Source organism: Psammomys obesus, unplaced genomic scaffold, assembly GCF_907164565.1.
Source record: "Psammomys obesus unplaced genomic scaffold, mPsaObe1.curated_primary_1811, whole genome shotgun sequence".
NCBI lineage: Eukaryota > Metazoa > Chordata > Mammalia > Rodentia > Muridae > Psammomys > Psammomys obesus.
The window spans coordinates 22,865,996-22,873,777 of NW_026592890.1; positions in this window are offsets into that span (position 1 = coordinate 22,865,996).

Sequence of the window (7,782 nt, forward strand, 5' to 3'; positions counted from 1 at the left end):
GGTTTAGGAACAGAACTGTTCACGTTTTTTGGTGGGAAGGCAGGGTGGTGCTGGAGCCGATGCTTCAGATTCATCTCTGCCCAGCCCATGATGCACTTTTAAACGAAGAGGTAGAATATTTTATTGGCTAATATACTTTTCATGTTATTTTTTACAAAGGCCACCTTTATCCTTTTTGATGCCATATTTTCAGTGTTACACTTTTATGGCTTTTAATTTTCGATCTGCCAGATGTAAGAAGCAGCATGGATAGTTTATACTGTGGTTTTACAGAGACCGAATGCCAAGAGAACTCGGTAAATGTTTATTCTTCTCAGCTTTCTCTTGAAATGCCCCTAAATAGCGCCCCATTTGGGAACAGAGCGAGAGTGTTGAACTGAAGACCAAAATGCCCTCGAGGTGTAATATAATCCGAGGGGGGGATATTTGCTGGGCGTCAGGAAAGACTCGGATGAAATTTCAACCCTGATGGTTTTCCGTGGTCCAGGAAGCCAGTGAGACAATCTCTCTCTGCTGCAGAGCCCTTTCATGATAATTAGAATGGTATGGACGAACCAATGAAAACAAGAAGGAAAGTGAGAAAGATCGCCCGGGATTCTGTTTCACTGTTTGCTTTCTCCTGTCATGGTTAAGAGAAATGTGCAATTCGATCCTCGATCAGTGGGTGGAGGATAACAGGGTAGATTTACTTGTGTGCACAGTTGTAGCTGCGAGTCCAGAAGGCCTCTTGAACATGTGTACGGCACTGAGGCGGTGAGACGGCCGTGGAGTGCCCCAGTCTGATGAGTACAGAAAAAGAAAAGAAAAGAAAAAAAAATCCAAAAAAAAAAAAAAAAAGAGAAGAAAACTTAAAAAAAAAAAAATCAAATCAAATCACCTTGTGATTCAGTGTATCTGTTTACTAGCTCAAATAAAAGCAATTGTTCCCTCTGGAGGGGTCCAGGCGCCCCGCCCTCCAGGCCTTGCAGCCTCAGCATGAGGGTGGCAGTGTGGTGGGAGGGGAGGGCAGGAGGGGCTGGGGTCGCCTCGGCGGGGGCGGCAGCACTGGGGCCATGGCTGCAGATTCGTGTACATACTGTATTTCTATATACGCCTTTGTACAGTCAGGTCAAGCTACTGTTTTACAGGCGCTCCTTTATTTATTAGAGCCGTGGGAGCTTGGTGGGGGACACACCTGGTGAGCAAGCTCGCTTTTTAAACATGAAGTTGGGGGGTGGGGAGGGCGGGGGGAGGGAGGGAGGGAGGGGGGGAGGGAGGGAATGCTCATAAGCCCAGGGAGAGATTTATAAAAGGGAACGAAGAAAACAAGACAAAACAAACAAACAAACAAAACTTCCAATGACAAATTAGAGCAGCCGACGATCCAACTCCAAACCCTCCCCCCCCCCCCCCCCCCCCGCAGGATGCTGCAGCCTGCCCCCCTCCTGGGTCCTCTTTCTCTGCCTTGTCAGGTTCATCGGACAAAATAAATCCCTAAGAAACAACAACAGTACGCTTACATGTTCTTCTTTGGCTTTCCTCATTCTTACGACCATTGCTGGGTTTTTTGTTTTGTTTTGTTTTGTTTTATTTTGCCTTATTATAGAAAGTGCGTATTCTAGTCCCCTCATCCCTGGAGATAGTTAAAATGATGTAAGTTTTCAAAGATCATGAAGTATGGGGCCCGCATAGCGACGCAGAAGCCACTGTGGATCAAGCATGCCTTCGGCCCGTGACCCACACTGCCATTTCGGGGCCAGCTATCCAACTAGGACCATTGGCATGGTGGGGAGCAAGCAAACTCTGCTGTCCACCATGCTAAGACATGGCTCACCATCTCTGAGAGTCAGGTGACATCCGTCGGCCACAAGCACTTGCCCTGGGTCCACTCCCTCCATACCCCATCCCTCCCCACTTGATCTCACCTCACCCCTCTTGCTCCCTGGGTTCACTGAGGCTCTGCACAGATGAAATGGGTTCCCCCTGAAAACACGCTGAGTTGAACATCGGAAATTCTTAAGGTAAAATGTGCACCAGTTCTAATCAATGTAAACCAAGTCCAACCCTCGGGTTCTATGCGAGAAAACAAAAGAAAACCTCAAACTTAGAAAAGCGAAGGGGTGACCGGGGTCCCGCAGCTACCTGATTTAGCAGGTCAGAAAACAGATGTTCATTAAAATATTAGATGCCTCAGACTGATCTTCCAAGTGGCCAGCTTGTGGAGTCTGGAGGCCTGGTTTCCTTCTCTTCCGGTGCATGCAGGACTCTTTCAGGCTTCAGGTGAAGGTTACGCTGATGGAAGTGACTCCATGTGAACTCTACAGTGGCAGGCCTAGTGAGGACAGAGACAAGCCAGACTCGGGGCACCTTGTGTGGCTGTCTGGGTCAAAGTCCGAGATATAGCATTAGTCATCTAGACTTGTTCGTAGAGATAGGCACCCAGGGTATTGGTCTTGCTTTTGTCTGTCATCCAAGATCATCAAGCAAACATTGTGACCCTCCTGGAAACAAAAGGTACCTTTGTTCCCCACAGGAAAAAAAAAAAAAAAAGAGTTTGTGGCATCTCGTTAGCCAAGTGTACCCTTTCCCGGTGTTCTTGGAATGCACGGCTCTCTGGAGCTGTCAAAACCGCACACAAAGAGAAATCGGACAGTTGTGGAAGCCAGCACTGGTGTGTATCAAACACATGAGCAGCAGCCTTACTTCCTCTTCATAGCAACTGCTGGAGGAAAAGCCTGTTTTCCCTTCACCACCTAAGAAGGAGCCAGCGCTCAGTGGGTTTAATTACCATTCAAGGTCACACAGCTGGTGAATTGCTAGCCTCTGACCTGGGGGAAGTTGCTGATAACCCTCCAGGAGAGTCACTTTGACTTCCTTCAGATTTGAAGCAGTGATCTGGAAAGAGTGCCTCATGCCTTTAAATCCCAGCAGAGGTTTAAAGAGGCCAGCCTGGTCTACACAGTGAGTTCCAGGACAGTCAGGGCTATGTAGAGAGACACTGTCCTAAAAAAGAAAGAACTGCTGTAGCGTATTTAAAAATAGCCTTTGCTTTCCACTGGTGGGTCTCAACCTGTGGATTGTGACCCCTTTGGAGGCTCAAACAACCTCTTCAGAAACACCAGATGTTACATCACAATTCACAACAGTAGCAAACTTACCGTTCTGAAGTAGCAATGAAAATAATTTTATGGTTGGGGGTCACCACAACATGAGGAACTGTATTAAAGGGTGACAGCATTAGGAAGGTTTTGAGAACCACTCTTTTAAACCATGGAGTGAGTGTTGGAAGGTATTGTCTGTGGCACCTTAGTGGGTGGCAGGAGGTTGGGGCAGCCCTGAGGACATCCTGTTCTGAGAAGCACATCGGCCGTTTTTTTTTCCTAAAAGTTGTCAAACCCCACGGAGCACGAGGCACATGCCTGCTGCCCAGAGCAGACTAGAGAAGAATGACGTTCGCAGGCTCATCCCAGCGGTTTCTCCTGCTTAACAGTAGAACGGGGCTGTGAACAAGATGAAGCACTTCTTGGTCTCACCAAGACTCTGCTTGCGTTTCCTAGGGCTTGGATAATTGGACCTCTGGATGCTGCAGATCTGAGAGGCACCTTTTCCTACGGGTGTTCCATTGCCGAGGAAGCACCGCTGGAGCCTCAAGTAGGCCCTAAAGGCCAGCTGAGGCCTAGGAGCTTCCCAGTCCTCCCTACTCCCTTCCCACGGCCAGCCTCATCTAGAGCCTGGGTCTGAATTGGGAGCCTCTCTTGCTCCCCAGGCCCTACGCCTCTGCCCCCAATGTTCCTCCTCTCTCCCCCTTGGGAAGTTCCCACAGCCTCTGCCCAGAGCATGTGGACCCTCACCCTCAAGCAGTTCAAACTGCCTAATCAGGCACACAGCTCTCCAGGTCGTCTCTAACACGCAGTCTTTGAGAATAGCGCTCGTGTCTTATTGGTATCATTTGCTCATCTCAGTACAGGGGAAATCATCCTTAGTATAAATAGCTCTACTCCACCTCTTTCAGGGCTCACTTCACATATTAGGCCAACACTCACACACAAGGACGAGCCTGAATCCCTGAGGCACAGTGGGTGGCTTTTCTGCAGGATCCTGGGCCTCCAGTGTAAATGGCCTGAGGTCACTTCTGGTGACCTATACGAGAGTCTTCCATGTCCTCCCCTAGGCTCCTCAGATGCAGGTACTGTGGCCCACCTCACTCTGTGTCTGGAAGAATTGTTACATAGCCCTGGAACTGTAAGCGTTAGCTGAGTCGAAGCACTTTGATCCCACCAGCCTAATGCTAGAAGGACAGTAGAACTCTGCAAGCAGAGGCATGTGCGGTGCGCACTGGCCATCAGCGTTTCATCTTGTTTTCTGGTGCCAGTGCAGAAAACAGTTGCTGCCCCCACGTGCAGAGGAAGGCATGGTTGCTGCCTCGTGCTTCTGTGCTGACCGCTGAGTCTAGGTAGAAAAACAATTACATGGCTCATCCAGAAGAGCCTTGACAATAAGATCTTACCTTGATCCTTACACACATTTGTCAATGGCAAGTTAGACTACAAACCCAGACAGGAGCTCTTATTCCGTTTCCCAACAAGCAGTTGTCACCACGTGACACCCTCATAGTGAAGAAAGAACCTTGCTGAGAAATAGCTCATCCATTAGGGGCTTACTGCACGAGAGCAGTGTGCTAAGGACTTCACATTCACTTTACTTCTCGCCTTCATCATCATCATCATCATCAGTATCACCATCATCATCACCACCACCACCACCACCACCACCACCACCACCATCACATCATTCTCACCACTAGCACCACTATAGTCATCATTATCATCGCCAGCCCTACTTCACAGCTAAAGAAACGGGCATGTAGATGAAGAAAATTGTTGACCAAGGCAGAAACCCAGCAGGGGATCCAGGGCTGAGCAACTTTAGTCAGCCTGAGGCACTTGGCGATGATCATCAGATTATCTCCATGGTGCCTACACAGTGAGCATAATTATAAAGATCTCAAATATTGTATTTGGGGAGGAAAAAAAAAGCATTATGGCTACTTTTCTTGACACCTGGTTCCAGACAAGACCAAATATATGGCTGGTCCAGGTAGTGTCTGAGGGACATTGAGGTATGCACATTAGGGCTCTACCAGCAACTCAGAAAATGACTGAGAAATGAGTGGAACTTTGTCACACATGTTACATTTCCTGCGACAGGAAGAATGGGTTACCTGGGAATGGGTAACAATTCCTCACTGTTGTTTTTTTTCCTTCAAACTGGGGTTTCTTCCATGGTACTTGGCTACTGGGGGGAAGATTGTGACAGAAAAGCATCCAGTAGGGCGCCATCACAATGGGCCTATGCCTGGATAACCAGACAACCAAGAAACTAGACAGGCAGACAAATGTTAAGATGTGTGCCGGATACCACCACAGATGCTAGGGCCAGCTCCATCAGCTCCTGGTGTAAGCCTCAGTTCTGGGTGAGGAAAACACAGTGTAGGCAGGCTAAGAGACAGCTGCTCCTTCAGTGGTCGCAGAAATACTGCGAAGTCACAGCTCAGCTCCGTCACCCAGTTGACTCCAAACCAATCAGTGGGATCCGTGTCTGGTGATTAGATTTCCAACCTGCAGCCAGTCTGGTGATGATGAGTCTCCAAGAATCAGTGGCCACTGCTCTCAATTTTAGTGAACATACATCCAAAGCCTGCTAAATACTTTGACATTGTTAGGCCTGTGAGGTAGGTGCCATCACCCCCATTTCACAGGCTGAGCACACGGAAAGACTCGGGGCAGCGCAGGGAGTTGCCTTCAGGTAGGCAAGCACCTGAACCTACCCAGCATGCTCACGCTGGGCCACCCTTCTGTGGGAGAGAGACTTTCTGCACACATGAGCCATTTGTGTGGCCAAGTCCTCCTTACAGCAGTCATTTTCACAGATGCCACCTCATCTTTGAGAATGACCGGGGTGTCAGCCCTGGAAGCTGACATGGAGGATGTGTGTCAGCTTATCCCTGACTGATAGGATAATAAGCTGAGGAGCAACACTTATCCCTGAATGATAGAAAAGGCCGCACACCTCCTCTCCACCCTCACCCGAGGAGCCTCCAGTGAATTCTCTTCTTGAATGAGGAGTCTGCTTTGCAGATGTTACCGGTTTCCTAAGCCGGTTCCCGGGGACTCCCTGCAGCTCTGCGCTGTATTGATTCCTACTCACTGCTTTCCTTCGGCTAGCCTTGGAGCATGAAGGGAATGTCTGATGTGTGTGGACTACCCTGGGTGGTAGGCAGGTTCCTGGCTCCGCTGCCTGCCACCCACAGTCCGAGCGGTGGCCTTTGTCCCTGCAGGCCCTGGAGTCCTCTTATCCTTTCCAATCCTCCTCCCCTTCTGACCTCCTGAGGCTGGAGATGTTGGGAAGTCCAGGTGTTTTGAGCAGCAGTCATGGGATTGGGGGGGGGGCGGTTGTCCCAACCACAAGGCTAGTTCACAGAGAACACAGGAAGAGCATGTGTGAGTTTCTGAGGCCAGAAGGTACTGGATTTTGATGATAAAAAGGAAAAAAAAACTTTAAATTATTTCCCTTCTCCTGCATCTTAGGCAAACATACACGCTTTGTTTGAATGCTCTTTGTAAAATCATTTCTCACTTGTGGTGTTGCAAATGCTTGGGGGAAATGCTTTTTAGAAAAGGGTAGTTTGTGGGTGACCTCTGCAGGCTTGCCCTTGGCTTTCCCAAAGCCAGGGGGAAAGGAGAGAATGGGCAGATGAGGTCAACCTCAAAATGTTATGATATCTTTTCTTTCTTTCTAGGCTTAGTTAAACAAAAGGGATAGATTATTACAAAATAGAGACAATAAAAATGAATACAGTACAGAGAGAAAAAGAGTTTTATAAAACGGCAGGGCATGATGGAAGCCCTTTTATTAACAGCCCCGAGCACCCCGGCCCCAGCTCCCCAACCTCCCCAGTTTACAGTTCACAGGCACAAGCTGGATTAGAGCTCAGGTCCGAAGGCCAGGAATGCAATAAGATACTTTTATACATATTGATCATTTAAAAAAGTTTGTTTTCGTGAAGCTTTAATTCACCTCCTTCCCCTCCTCCCCTCCTTCCTTTTTAGCTTTTTAGCCTAACTGCTGCACATTTTTAGCTCTGTTCTTTGTGAAATGCTAATCCATCCCAGGGTTTTCGTTTTCCGGGTGTTACTTTTCAGAAATTGTATATCTGCATAGCAACCCCGAGAGGGCTGCCTCTGTCACGGTATCGCATGTCAGAAAGATGAAAAGGGCTTCAAATCCAAGCTCTCCACAAACTTGGCCCTCCAATGGGCAGGCGGAGCGCCTTGGCCTTCACAGAAATGGCAGCAGAGACATTGCAGGGCCGGAGAGGTGCAAACTTTTATCTTGTTGATGACAGCAAGCGACACATGACCTCAGCTCACTCGGTAGGGACCATCAAACCAGAAACAAAGGCTGTATTTTTCTCTACTCTTGTCCCTGCTGTCAGCTTCCAAGTGCAACCTGAGCCTGGATTCCGAACCCAGTGTCCAGATTAGAGATTGTTGACTCAGATTTAGTGGTGAAACCTGAGCCGGGCTCTGCTGATGGCAGGCCTTGAAGGAGCAAGTTTACTTAAGCCAAGAGAGAGATTGTATGTCAGACGAGAGCCTGGCTTTTCTTTATCAAACTTCCTGGTCTGCCTCTATTTTAATAGTTTCCACCACGAGAGAGAGAGAGAGAGAGAGAGAGAGAGAGAGAGAGACCCTCTTAGTTCCATCTCTTCAATGTCATAAATCAGGACATTAACAAGTGTGT